The following is a 14412-nucleotide window of genomic DNA, read 5'->3' as shown; positions in this document are numbered from 1 at the left end:
CCCCCCCTCCCTCCTACCCTTACTCTCTCCACCATCGCTGCCCCATCACTGCCCTATCCTACATGACCTTTAGCTTTAGAGCCATAGCTACATCCAGGACATGCATGAATAGTTATCATTTAATGCTGTTCTAATAGATAAAAGTAAACATAATTATCAATGAATAAACAATGTAATCCATATTTCTTCCCCTATGCCCACTTATCTGTCTGCCATCTACCCAGACCATGCCCTGTCTTACTGGAGATTGTATCTTCCCAGACCATGCCCTGTCTTACTGGAGAGTGTATCTACCCAGACCATGCCCTGTCTTACTGGAGAGTGTATCTACCCAGACCATGCCCTGTCTTACTAGAGAGTGTATCTACCCAGACCATGCCCCGTCTTACTGGAGAGTGTATCTACCCAGACCATGCCCTGTATTACTAGAGAGTGTATCTACCCAGACCATGCACTCTCTTACTGGAGAGTGTATCTACCCAGACCATGCCCTGTCTTACTAGAGAGGGTATCTACCCAGACCATGCCCCGTCTTACTGGAGAGTGTATCCACCCAGACCATGCCCTGTATTACTAGAGAGTGTATCTACCCAGACCATGCCCTGTCTGACTGGAGAGTGTATCTACCCAGACCATGCCCTGTCTAACTAGAGAGTGCATCTACCCAGACCATGCCCTGTCTTACTGGAGAGTGCATCTACCCAGACCATGCCCTGTCTTACTAGAGAGGGTATCTACCCAGACCATGCCCTGTCTTACTGGAGAGTGCATCTACCCAGACCATGCCCTGTCTTACTGGAGAGTGTATCTCCCCAGACCATGCCCTGTCTTACTGGAGAGTGTATCTACCCAGACCATCTGGAGAGTGTATCTACCCAGACCATGCCCTGTCTAACTAGAGAGTGCATCTACCCAGACCATGCCCTGTCTTACTAGAGAATGTATCTACCCAGACCATGCCCTGTCTTACTGGAAAGTGTATCTACCCAGACCATGCCCTGTCATACTGGAGAGTGTATCTACCAAGACCATGCCCTGTCTTACTGGAGAGTGAGTCTACCCAGACCATGCCCCGTCTTACTGGAGAGTGTATCCACCCAGACCATGCCCTGTATTACTAGAGAGTGTATCTACCCACACCATGCACTCTCTTACTGGAGAGTGTATCTACCCAGCCCATGCCCTGTCTTACTAGAGAGTGTATCTACCAAGACCATGCCCTGTCTTACTGGAGAGTGAGTCTACCCAGACCATGCCCCGTCTTACTGGAGAGGGTATCTACCCAGACCATGCCCTGTCTTACTGGAAAGTGTATCTAACCAGACCATGCCCTGTCTTACTGGAGAGTGTATCTATCCAGACCATGCCCTGTCTTACTAGAGAGTGTATCTACCCAGACCATGCCCTGTCTTTCTAGAGAGTGTATCTACCCAGACCATGCACTCTCTTCCTGGAGAGTGTATCTCCCCAGACCATGCCCTGTCTTACTAGAGAGTGTATCTACCAAGACCATGCCCTGTCTTACTGGAGAGTGAGTCTACCCAGACCATGCCCCGTCTTACTGGAGAGGGTATCTACCCAGACCATGCCCTGTCTTACTGGAGAGTGTATCTACCAAGACCATGCCCTGTCTTACTGGAGAGTGAATCTACCCAGACCATGCCCCGTCTTACTGGAGAGTGTGACCTTGACTCTGTTGTGGCCATTTTGTTTGTATGGATTCATGTTTTAAGCAATGGCCGATTGATCACATCCATTTTTTCCTTGTTGAATTATTTGATACAAATACAATAAAAACAGTAAACAGACAAAACTGTGTTTCTTTATAATTTACTGATACCATTTTGACCCCACTCAAAAATAGATGTTTAGCTGATTCCCTGATATCAGCCTTCTTCAAATTTACATTTTAAAATTATCTTCAGAATAAATATGAATACACATGCATGTACATGTATTTTTTAATACAACTTTTTTCCAACTGACTGATATATGAGGCAAAACCATTGTATTCACACCCTTTTAAACAATGTCAAAACATTAATTTGAAACACTTTCTTCAAATGCTTAGCATCTGTACTCTCAAATTGAATCAACTGTTCACGTCACTGCAGTATGGCTACCAGTATCTCTTCTTCAGCTGAAGGATGGTTAAACAGGGAGTGTTTATCAGAAGACAAGTTTAAAGCTTAAGAAGGGGTTTTGGCTACTGATCCGTTTTTAGATCCCCTGATGTAAGACTTCCTACAATCAATTTCTCCGGATGCCGACAGGCAATTGATGTAAATGAAACTTCCCACTAATCATTTAATCAATGAGGTCTTCTCATAATCAACATCCAGACTTTTATTTTTTTTGTGAACTTTTAATTAAGAAACGAATTGTGTTTCGTAATTCCAGACTTTACTGACAGAATTAAAGCAATGTCCTTGACCTCAACAATGACATCTATACCTTCACATAGATTTTTTTTAAAATGATGCCTTCTTCAGTTAAGGAGACATTAAATTGCTCTTTTGAAAAAGTCAACAGCTATTCTTGAGAATTCAATGAAATCTTCAATGAAAAATTCAAGCTGGTCATGTGACCTTACCATAACTATCCGGTATATCAATATGGGATATGTTGCCATTCAAGGCCAATAAACACCAAAGTTGTACCAAGTGACTACAGGAATCAAAATAACATAACAACAAGGATATAAAAAGTGAAGATAAAGACAGCTAAGTGCAAGTTATGGTTTGCTGGACTTCAAAAGAAAATGAATTATGTCTTAACACCCACATACAAATTAAAAATATTTCTATTTCTTTCAGATATGCATCATAACCAATTTAAAATTTGCATACCCTGGTATATGTAAATGGAATTGAAAATTGTTCCCTGGATGAAAAGTTTATCAAAAGGAAATAACGCAATAGTTGAGTATCAAAATCTTTTTAAAAAAAATAATCTTAAAAACAGTATTTAATTCTGAACTTGCAACCTTCAGTAAGTGACATGGTTTACAAAGTGATGTTCAACTCCCTTTATAAATACACTGATTCATCAATATTATGATCTCTCTGTTCACATAGAAAGAGCTTTCTCTTTCAATCTCTGAACTGAAGTCATCTCATGGTCATGCATGTATCGATGTGAATTTTCAGTTCACATCAGTGATTTTTCCCCTTTAAATTTGGACGATTATATGGGCCCTTCCCCTGAGAATCTCACCTGTATTTTCCCAAAATAATAGCAAGAATTGCTGACATTTTAGCAGGAACAAAGCAAAAAAAAAGCATATCTAAGAAATATGAGCAATGTACAGTACTGATACTGCCTTCTGCTTCACCCTCAGATCAGTGCCTACCAATGCAATCTTGTTATGTCTAACTGTTCACAAGATTCTCCCTTCACAAAGACACTGTTACCTTCTGATTAAGAACAGCACCTAGTGACTTTCTCACATGCTTGTTAGGATAGGTCAACAATGTGATTCAGCTACTCCATTAACCACACAAGCTGAAAAAGCATATCATACCGACATAATTGATTACATGAACCATGATTCTCCACTATACTAGCATTATTAGCAAACACTAGGAAGTCACATTCTACTTTCATCCCTAAGTTACTGGCTGTGCTAACAATAGGACAAGCTGGCCTTTTTTTGTAAATACAATTAAGCACAGGATGCCAATTAATATATAATCATTAACAACTCTTACTTAAGAAATTTGTTACAAGCTGAATAAAGAAAATATGTTCTTTTCAACTATCTTTTTTCACGTGACCAGGCTTTCCCCCAAGATCATCAAGGGTCTGTACTTCTGTAGTGTCCCAGGGCAGAGCTATAGTTGCACTACAAAACAGCACTTTAGGAAACACAACCTCACTAAATCTGTTTTACAGGACAGAACATCGTCTATTATACATAATACATGTATTTTCTACAGTCTGTAGAGGTGTTTTTTCCGTAGACCAGACAAACTAGCCATTTTTTCTGACATCAGTCTTCCATCAGCTACAGACAAATGGCTTCTGTAACGTGAAGTTTGTATACAATGAGCTACATCTTCTGACAGGTGATTCCATAACATCCAGCAGTAACTGTTTACATACAAGTTACATCTATCATACGTACCTAACAGTCAATACGTGTATGAATATCAATCATATCAAGAAAATCGAAATAAACTATGCTCAATCTATCGACTTCAACTAAGAATGTATTGTCCATTAAGGATGACTTAATCACTCAGCTTTGTTTCCCAACAATTGGTACTTGATATTTAAGAGAACCATCCAAAAAGGAGGGTTGGAGCATACTCAAGTTTTGTTAATATTACGTAACTTTGATTCCTTGGTTCTCCCTATTAGGGATCAGAAGAACTGCTAAGATACTTACAAACTTGATCCCTTGCCGCTTGACCTTTCTACAAATGAAACAACTAGGCTCTGCTAGTTCCAGATATTTCATTGAGAAGATTTTGAAAACTGAGCAGGGTTGTAAAAATAAAAATGCAGATACATGTACTAGCCCAGGGCTAACACTGCTAATAATCCACTGGCCTGAAACAAAATTCTGCTAGCCCAACAATTATATAATAAATGGATCAAGTTGACTATATTATAATGGCTTTCTGGTTTCCTTTAAAAAGACAACTTCAATTTATACTATGATTTACCCAAACGGTGATTGTCTTAAAAACTGTTTGATGCAAAAAAAAACAACAACACTTGCCTAGGGCTAGTATGCTTTTTAACTTACACTATCCTAAGATAAAAATCTGGTTCTCCTGGCCTTCATGCAGGCTAGTGGATTTTTACACACCTGTTGACCCTTTTAGGTCCTGAAGCTGAGTCCCCAGGTGTGGTGGCATGGAATGAGGAAACTTTGATTACCTTATCATATCATCATGTCTCATGCTAAATTTGAAGTAAAAACAAAGGAAGACACATGACACAAAATACAGAATGTATGACAAACAACACACAAATGGCGATGTCCCATCCTGAACAGGGTTGGACTTAAAATCGATTTCTGAATTTGATTCAGTCTCAATTTGGGTTCTAGCTTAATTTAGGTACTGCCTCCAATTAGGTACTGGCTGAATTTTAGGACTGCCTCAATTTGGGTGCTAGTTCAATTTTTACACATTTTCAATTGGGAACAAGCTTAATTATGGTACTGCTTTAAATATTGGTACTGTTCAATTTGGGTGATAGCCTAATTTTGGTATTGCCTCAATTCGGGTTCTGGCTTGATTTTGTTATTACCTCAATTTGGGTTCTGGCTTGATTTTGTTATTACCTCAATTTGGGTTCTTGCTTGATTTTGGTATTACTCAATTTCTGCTCTTGCTTAATTTTGGTATTGCCTCAATTTGGGTTTTTGCTTAATTTTGGTATTGCCTCAATTTTTGTTTTTGTTTAATTTTCATATTGCCTTAATTTGGGTTTTGTTTAAATTTTGGTATTGCCTTTATTTGGGTGCTAGTTCAGTTATTATACGGTTCCATTTGGGAACAAGCTTTATGATGGTACTGCTTAAAATATTGGTACTGTTCAATTTGGGTGATAGCCTAATTTTGGTATTGCCTCAATTTGGGTTCTGGCTTGATTTTGGAATTGCCTTAATTTGGGTTCTGTTCAATTTGGGCACCATCTCAGTGTTAAATGTCTGCCATCCCTGACAAGACCTACAATGGCAACACCTTCACAATGACAGAAGGTAGTGATAGACCACGGTAACTACAATGTATCATGAAATACATCACAAAATGCCAAAGTCTCCTCCAAAATCTATTTATAACCCAATGCTAAAGACAGAATATATTTCCATAAGTCAATTTGCCTAAACTATCAAGAGAGATTTACATAGACGCAAAACATTTATAAGGAACTATAGCAGGTTTGGTGTCTTCTCTAAACGAATCCTGAAACCACCAGACAGTCTAATCCTGCCGATACTGTTTCCACTCCCGACGAACACAGACAAAACCGTAACCGTGTCGATTGCTCCTTCCCCAATACTGTTAACAGGTCTGCTAAAAATACACCAACTTTGACTATACAAGCTTAGTTTGGCACGTATTGATCTAAGACTGTGGTTTGTGGAGAGCCCATTCTGACTTGTGGGAATGCCTCTGTTGATCATGGCCAGCAAGTATTATAGCAATCTGGAGATGTATTATGGTTTCAATCATAACTCTGTTGTTATTTTTTAAATACTTTCCTTGTACTAGCTCTATAATCTACCAATAATCATCCATTAAAGATACTATTCCGTACAATATCCATCTACATAAACTATATACAGTGTAATTCTGACTCCTTATTTTGATAACATACAGACAAACCTGCTCAAGAGACCACCTCTATTAAGAGACCATCTGTGTTAAGTGATTCCATTTCAGCTATATTCATGTTCCCTGAACCTGTATTGAGGGACCACCACCTTCAATAAGAGACCATTTTACAGACTTACTGAAAGTAGTTTTTAGATACAGACATGATTGTACCATCAATGAAAATATGCTATTAAAATACATGCCAAACCCCCTGTACTTGTGGCTCAAAAAATGTCTCCAGGCAGGAGAGCTCTATTCACCTGATTTCCAGCTACCTTACCATAACCAACCACCTTCATTATCATTTACCAAAAGAGCACAGAGAAACAAGGGCTATACACACCGACCTTGGACACTGACCCTTGGACAGGTTTGAAATTGTAGATTAGGCCAGTTATGACTGAGATCAGTTGGTACACACATCGTAAGATCATTATAATCAACCATGTATGAAGCAATTAAGGTAATGGGTTACACTTCAGCAGTTAAAAACATGAAAATGTTTTCAACAACATGTCAATAACTTGTTTTTAACATGGAGTATTCTCCCCTGAATATACATTTTGTAAAAGAACAAAAGGCCCAATGGGCCTGAATTGCTCACCTGGCATTAATCTTACACCTGTAATCTTAAAAATGGACTAAAATACAACTACAGGCAGAATACCAGTGTTTGATTCATAAGAACCTATTAAAAGATTTAAACACATGACGCCCGTGACCTTGAATGTCGAGCAAAGACATTAGGTTGAACAGAGTTTATAGTCTTCCAACCCAGCATGCTTCTAGCAAAATATCATCACCCTGGAACTTTTGGTTATACAGAACAAATCATTTTAAGATTTAAACATATATTGACCACTGTGACCTTGAATATGGGCGAAGGTCGAAGGTCATCCATGCATGTTAATGGCCAAATATCATCACCCTTGGCCTTTTGCTTATTAAGAAGAATTCATTCAAAGGTTTTAAACATATTTGACCCCTGTGACCTTGAATATAAGTCAACGTCATTTATTTGAACAACTTGGTAGCCCTTCATTCCAGCATGTTACTGGCCAAATTAAAGCACCCTAGGCCTCTCGGTTATTCAGAAGAAGTTGTTTAAGGGTTTTAAACATATTTGACCCCTGTGACCTTTAAAATAAGTCAAGGTCATTTATTTGAACTAAATTAATTGAAAACATTTACCAGAACAGTCCTCATTCATTTGTCTTTGGTGTTTTACCTGGTCATTGTATTTTTGCACATACATCTACTAACACAAAAGAAAGCCTGTCCTCTTTATTTTAATAATTCCCAATAAATATATTTTTCTTTTGTCTTTGACATTAAAACAAGAATAGAGTTTAATACCTGTATATAGAACCAGAATCAAAAGATATACACTGTATAACCAAAAAACAGTCGCTGTTGCCGAAGCTTCCAACATGCAATGGTCTGCACAACCTATTGGCTGTCGAGAGGCTGTAGGATGCCAGTATCATCACGAGACTACATGTTGTCAGGCATGAAACACTGAAGTACATTGTAACGAACAACATGCGATACATCAATACAAGCCTAATGGCATTTAAACAAAGTGCCAATTTAATCAGTTTTTACTGCTCTGAGCAGTTTTCTGCATGCAAATCGGATCCCGAGTGATTTAATTACAAAAATTGTTGGAGCATAAATTGTGATTCCATATTTATTTATCTATTTAATTTGTTTTGTCAGTGCGTTTTTTTTATTGATCTAATATTCTGTCTTAAGATTTATACACTTAATTCCTCAATGATTTGTCTAGCATAGAATCCTCGATAGAGAACTGTATTCAAATGCAAGTCTGAACATAGTTTTGAGGATCAGAATATATACATGCACTGCAACTTCAAATTGAATCAACACACATGTTGAAAAAAAATCTTCAACAAAGTCTCCAATCAGGAATAAGATATTTATTCACTTAGTAAACAGTTGCTAATAGTTTGGTTTATTTGTATTTTACATCCTTTTAACAGCTGTGGTCATTTATTTTAATCACAAGCCAGGTTTTGGTGGTGGAAGAAATTTCTAGCAGATTGAAACAGGAGAGTTACTTACAAAGATTGGACTGAAACAGGAAGGCCTTCAACATTTTAACCTGACAATTGCTGATGATAGACGTACAGGATCGTCACAGACCAACATGGAGTTTGATATTTGATGATTGAAAGGGAAGTCATCAACAAACTTTATGGTTTTAACATCTACTGATAGAGTGAAACAGGGAAGTCGATCACCAAGAGAGCCTGATATTTGCTGAAAGACTGGAAAAAAACAAAAATTTCCAACAAAGAACCTTATATTCATATCATTACTGACACTTGCAGCCATTTGAACCCTGAATCAGAAATTGGTTCAAATAAAGCACTGAAAGTTTGCCAACCAGGATTCATGATATATTCTTATTTAAGACAAGTAAGATGACAAGTAAGAATGAAGACAGGTATACATTCACATTTTATAGAAAAGAACAATGATTGAAGACATATATTCCCAGTAAATGATCTATGGATGGTCAGGAAGCGCAGTGGATAGCAAACTTGCCTTTCACCAAGATGGCCTGGGTTTGATTCCCCCTTTTTGACAGGAAAGGTATTGGGTCACCTATCCAACCACATGACTTTCTCCAGCCCTTTGGTTTCCTCCCATATTAATACCCCTTGCTCGCTTCCATCCCACCCCACAAAAGTCATAAATATGTTAATACACTATATCATATATATAATGGACAAGAAAGACACCAACCTGGAATCAAAGATTTGCTAAATGAGTGGATAAGAGAGAGTCGTGCTAAAAGAAACAATGACCTTTTATTGTGAGACTAAATTTTAGGTATTTGCTCCATTATAAATGGACTAGAAAGTCAGCCTTATCAGGAACCATGTTAAATATTGTCCTGAAATAACAAGTTTCTGGGTTAGATAATTAAGATTAAAAAATCTATTTGAAATATAATGATGAAGACTAGAATTATTGATTAATTTCAAAAGAGTGAAATTTAATCTAATCCTGGTTCCTACTTGCTTGCATGACATGTTAATCTTTGGTAACGATTTACATTTTGTCAAATAAATCTTGTTTAAGTTTGTTCTTAATGTCGCTGAAGTTCACTGATTTATTGTTCAGAGCTGGGTGGGTAGATGAATATTTAGCAACATAATTTGTCTCCAAATTATCTGATCAAATTACCTTAATTCTGCAACAAGCAATTTTAATTTCATTAAATTCAACAAACCAAATTTGATGATTTGATGATCAATCTAAATCTCTCTGTCTGCTAATAAACTTTGGCATTAGCTATTAAACTCTAAATGTTCAGGAGTAGGAACAACAATCAATATCCACGCTTCATTAAAAATATATTTTGTTTAGTCTTTTTAATGATTTTTTTTAATATCTTAATTTCTTTATGATAAATTTTAAAAGTCAACTTTTTACGTCTTTTGTTTGCAATATCAGAAAAGGTGCTGTAGTCCTTTACATCCTTTTTGATGTTTTACATATGAATGGTTCTGTCAGTATTAGTGTTATCATTTTAAAAACAAATGTTAAAAGGGAGTGTGTTTTATTTTTGAGTAGGGGTGAGTTATTTTGATTAAAAAACATGTGAAGTGGCCACTGGTTCTGTATTTGTATAAAAACCTCCAACGTAAATTAAAAATTTGTCTTGAATCAGAGTAACTCTTGAGTGACACATCACTAACTGTAACAAATTGACACTACATTTAAACTTGCTGTATACACTATTAATAAATTGGTTTTCTTTGGCAAAATTTCCTGGCATACATTGCATAATGAACATTTTGGAACAAATTTCTTTAAAAAGAAAATTTTGCATGTTACCATCATCTGGAGTAGATTTTGATTTTGTCCTTATAAAGTGAAAAAAAAGTGAACTTAATTGAAACAAATGTACTGAGAATTTTAATAAATGTGGACCCAAATGTTACAATCTTTTCCATGCTAGTGCTACAGGACATTCTCTACTCAAGGAAAGATAACTCTTACAGATGGATAACAGTAAATTCAATGCATCAGTGAAAAGACCTTACCTCTGTTTTAAATATTTTAAAAATAATATGATTTTCGTGTTTGTGCTTTTACTGTGTGTGAGTTCTGCATCTTAGAGAAGGATAATAAAACATGTACCCCTTCTTTAGGCTTCTGTGGTGATCTTTGTAGAAAGAATACTATTCAAGAAGACCATTGGTAATCAAAACATTTTTTTAAATCATATGAAACATTATCTTTAATGATTGAATGAATTAAATACATTATAAGTAAATATATACACTATAAATGTTTAAATGAATTATTTTACTCACAGTAGTTCAATGAAAGTAACCAATTCAGTTTAATAGCATACCACAACAGTAAAATGTCATATGCTAAATCTGCTATAGCAAAATATCTGGTATAGCATACTGTAGTTTTATTAAGCAATATTTTCTTTTGCAAACAGCAAATATAAATAATATCACAACAGTCAAAATTGGCTGCGATGGACACCTGTAATAATACAGTGTATTTTTTCTGGGGCCTGGCTGGCACCTTTGAAATTTGAGTAAATTGTCAGCTGCATCCAAATAGGAAAATTTATCTTTCTTTAAAAAAAAAAAATCCTTAGTATTAAACTGGAAATATTTGTTTACATTAAATCATGCATCATAAACAAAACAAAAAAGTTATATAAATTCTTTTTTCTTTACTAATTTGTTTAGCCTCATTTCCTTTGGGAAAAACTCCAAAGATGAAATTATATAAAGAGAACAAGAGGCCCAAGGGCCTTAGCGGTCACCTGAGTTATATCATAGGTAATGGTAACTTTATTTTATTGTTTAGATGTGATGTGGAAATCAGCATGTAAACTAAGTGAAATACAATACTTGTCATGTCATCAAAGGGTAAGAATTTGAAAAAGTTGGTAAATTTTCCCTTTGGGGCCCCGCCCTAGCCCCTGGGGATGTAATACAATACCCTTATTTACCAAAGATGATTCTGACTAAGTTTGAGTAATTTTCTGCTGAAAAAGGATAAAATATACCCAAAAGTGTTATTTCCCTATATAAACTATAGTAAAATTTACCCCCTCCCCAAGGGAGAATGGATCCTGATGGGGTCCGGAAATTTACAATTTAAATAAAGCCGTTGATGATCTTTCTTTCCATGCAGAGAAAATGACTGTAGTACCTCTGAGTCTGGAAAAGAAGATTTTTGAAATATATTGGTTAATTTTCCCTTTGGTGCCCCTCCCTGGCCCCAGGGGTTGGAGTAGGAATCTCAATTTTACAATTTGAACCATTTTTCTCCAAGGACAATTCTCACCAAGTAAATATAATTTCCTACAGATAGTTGTCAAAATATATCAAAAAGTGTTATTTCCCTATATAAACTATAGTAAACTTTACCCCCTCCCCAAGAGAGAACAGATAGCTCTGGGGTCCTGAAATTTACAATTGAAATAAAGCCCCTGATGATCTGTCTTTCCATGCAGAGAAAATGACTGTAGTACCTCTGAGTCTGAAGAAGGAAGATTTTTGAAATATTGCTTAATTTTCCTGTAAGGGCCCTGCCCTGGCCCCAGGGGTTGGGGTAGGAATCCCAATTTTTTCAATTTTGTAGCCTCATCTACCAAGGATGATTCTGACCAAGTTTAAAAAAACCCATCCACTGGTTCTTGAGAAGAAGTTGAAAATGTATAAAGTTTACGCACGACAACGGACGGAAAGCGATTAGAATAGGTCACTTGAGCAAAGCTCAGGTGACATAAACATTTTAGCATTTGTATGCAAAACGCAAGCTATGCACATTTTTTTTCCCCCAAAGTTCACTTGTAATAAAGGAAAGAATCTATGACAACATGCTCAAACTTCACCAGTAAGTGGTATTTATTCTATAGGCCGACTAGTTTGGCCTCTAAATGTGAGGCTTCATCTTCGGAGGACAATTTTCAGCAGCAATTTTTCACCTGAATACCATAATACAATGCACCCTAAATTCATCATCTAGTGTTTTTTATTTGATCTTAAATGACTACTAAGTATTACAGCTCTATGACAAGTCATATTTGTAACTAGACAGCTGCTTAATGTATTGTTACTTGAATAAGCTTTTTATCAATCAAAAACTTAAAGTAGGACCAAATGTTATACGGTACAATTCCACCAAAAATAGGTATTAAACAACGTATTGATGATGAATATTACATAGTCATATGCTTATGATAATTCTGTTAACTTACAAACAGTTGCTGAAATTGGTTGTGAATAAATAGTTTGAGACAAGCTGGATGAATTATTGACATATGAGGTTTGAGTTAACTGTAGTAAATGATGAAATTCATTCGACAGATAATAACTGGCCAATAATTTATCAAAACATGTTTTTGACAGTATGTGTTGACTGTAACTTGCAATCACAAACATCACATAATTTGGAAGCTTCTCATCATTTTTCTTAAATCTTAATCTATCTTAATTACTTCTATTCAAGCTTTAGCTCCCTAACACTCTGCCAGAGTAATAGGAAGTGCTAACTAGCCAGAACAAATACTCCTGTTACATCTGATTACCTGTTCATATTTCTTACTGCCATATTAAAATAAAAAGTCAGTATAATAAAAGAGTGATGCTTCCCATAGGGAAACACTGTGAATGTAAAGACAAATCAAGAAGTGTGCCAGGTTGTGGCATTTCAATGCCCACCAAGTCATGCATTTTCAACTACTGGAAAATATGGCAGATTCAAATAGTGTATCAGGATACCTAAAAATGTGCTAGTTATGACCTCAATTTTCAGGTTTTAATTTTAGGATATAGGGGACTTCACTGGTCTAATTCACTGACCACTCCATTCTACAATAATAATACAGTGTAATACACAGACTCAGTGCACACTTGTATCTAAGTGTAAGAACTAAGACGGCCTGGTTGAGGACCAATACACTTCAATTCTGTACTCATGACAGACCAAGTGTACTGTTAGTTTTCAGATTTTCAGATCAGCCATATATTGTCATTCGATGAGACCAATGAAAGATTAGCAGGAATGAGACTGACTTATCTAAAGAGAGCTTGATATCTCTAGGACAGCTTACAACTGATGGTAATCGTGGGTCAAGTCAATAAAGCAGCAGGAAACTGTCTGTGTAGCTTAATGCAAAACAATAGTCAAATTTGTGTATCTGGCCATGGTTACCTTGCACACATAAAAAGAAAAGGTTGACCAAGCTGGAGAGTTATGATACATAAGAGATTTTTTTCACTTATCCTCATGACATGACGGAGAATTATCATTTCACAAGTAAATATACAGGAGCTTGTTACCCTGTATCAGCCGTCACGATCACTGCGGTCGGAGTCAGAATCTTTGTTGTGTGACCCAAAATCTTGTACTGTGACCTACGGAAACAGATGTTTTGGGAGGGTTTCGGCTACGTTGTGGAATAGCGTACCATCTGCTATTAGAAAGTCATATACCCTGGCCAAGTTCAAGAGGGACATCAAAACTCACCTCTTCACGTCTGCATTTTAGAATCTTTGCAAAAATGTCATGTAAAAACCACCCTTTTATTTGTTCAATTATTTGCACATTGCTTGCTTAAATGTATAAAAGTGATCGTAATTGTGATTGTTTTTTGTTTTCACAATTATAACCATTACTATTATCCATATGTTGTAAAGCGCTTTAGAGTAATTTTACAAATTATATAGGGCACTATATACATGTTGTATATTATTATTATTATTATTATATACTTACTTTCACATTAAACTAACATATACTACAGTGTATAGATCGCCATTCAATATGGCCATTGGCAATAAAGTTTCAAAGAAGCTTATGTTTGTATAATTGCAATGTTCAACAGAAAAAGAATCTTGTGTATTGTAAGAAGATACACAAGCATCCCAGGATGAAGATTCAGGCCTCAGGAAATAGTATGTTTGATAGTGTATTATCTACCCAATTTAACGACCTGTTCCTGGATGAATTGAGAAAATACAACATTATTTTCAATGAAATTGGAAGGACATTCCTCTTTTTTTTG

The 14412-nt window shown here is 36.2% G+C and overlaps 1 protein-coding gene across 3 annotated transcripts in view; it reads right to left on the bottom strand.

The window, feature by feature from the left end:
- LOC110466698 (trafficking protein particle complex subunit 13-like) overlaps positions 1-14412 on the bottom strand; it is a 169268-nt gene that overhangs the window by 153915 nt on the left and 941 nt on the right. The gene's annotated exons all lie outside the window — the stretch shown is intronic.

The sequence above is a fragment of the Mizuhopecten yessoensis genome, unplaced genomic scaffold (assembly GCF_002113885.1).
Source record: "Mizuhopecten yessoensis strain PY_sf001 unplaced genomic scaffold, ASM211388v2 scaffold11141, whole genome shotgun sequence".
NCBI classification, from domain to species: domain Eukaryota; kingdom Metazoa; phylum Mollusca; class Bivalvia; order Pectinida; family Pectinidae; genus Mizuhopecten; species Mizuhopecten yessoensis.
The sequence above is the reverse complement of the archived record's forward strand: the minus strand, read 5'-3'. Positions and strand labels throughout refer to the sequence as shown.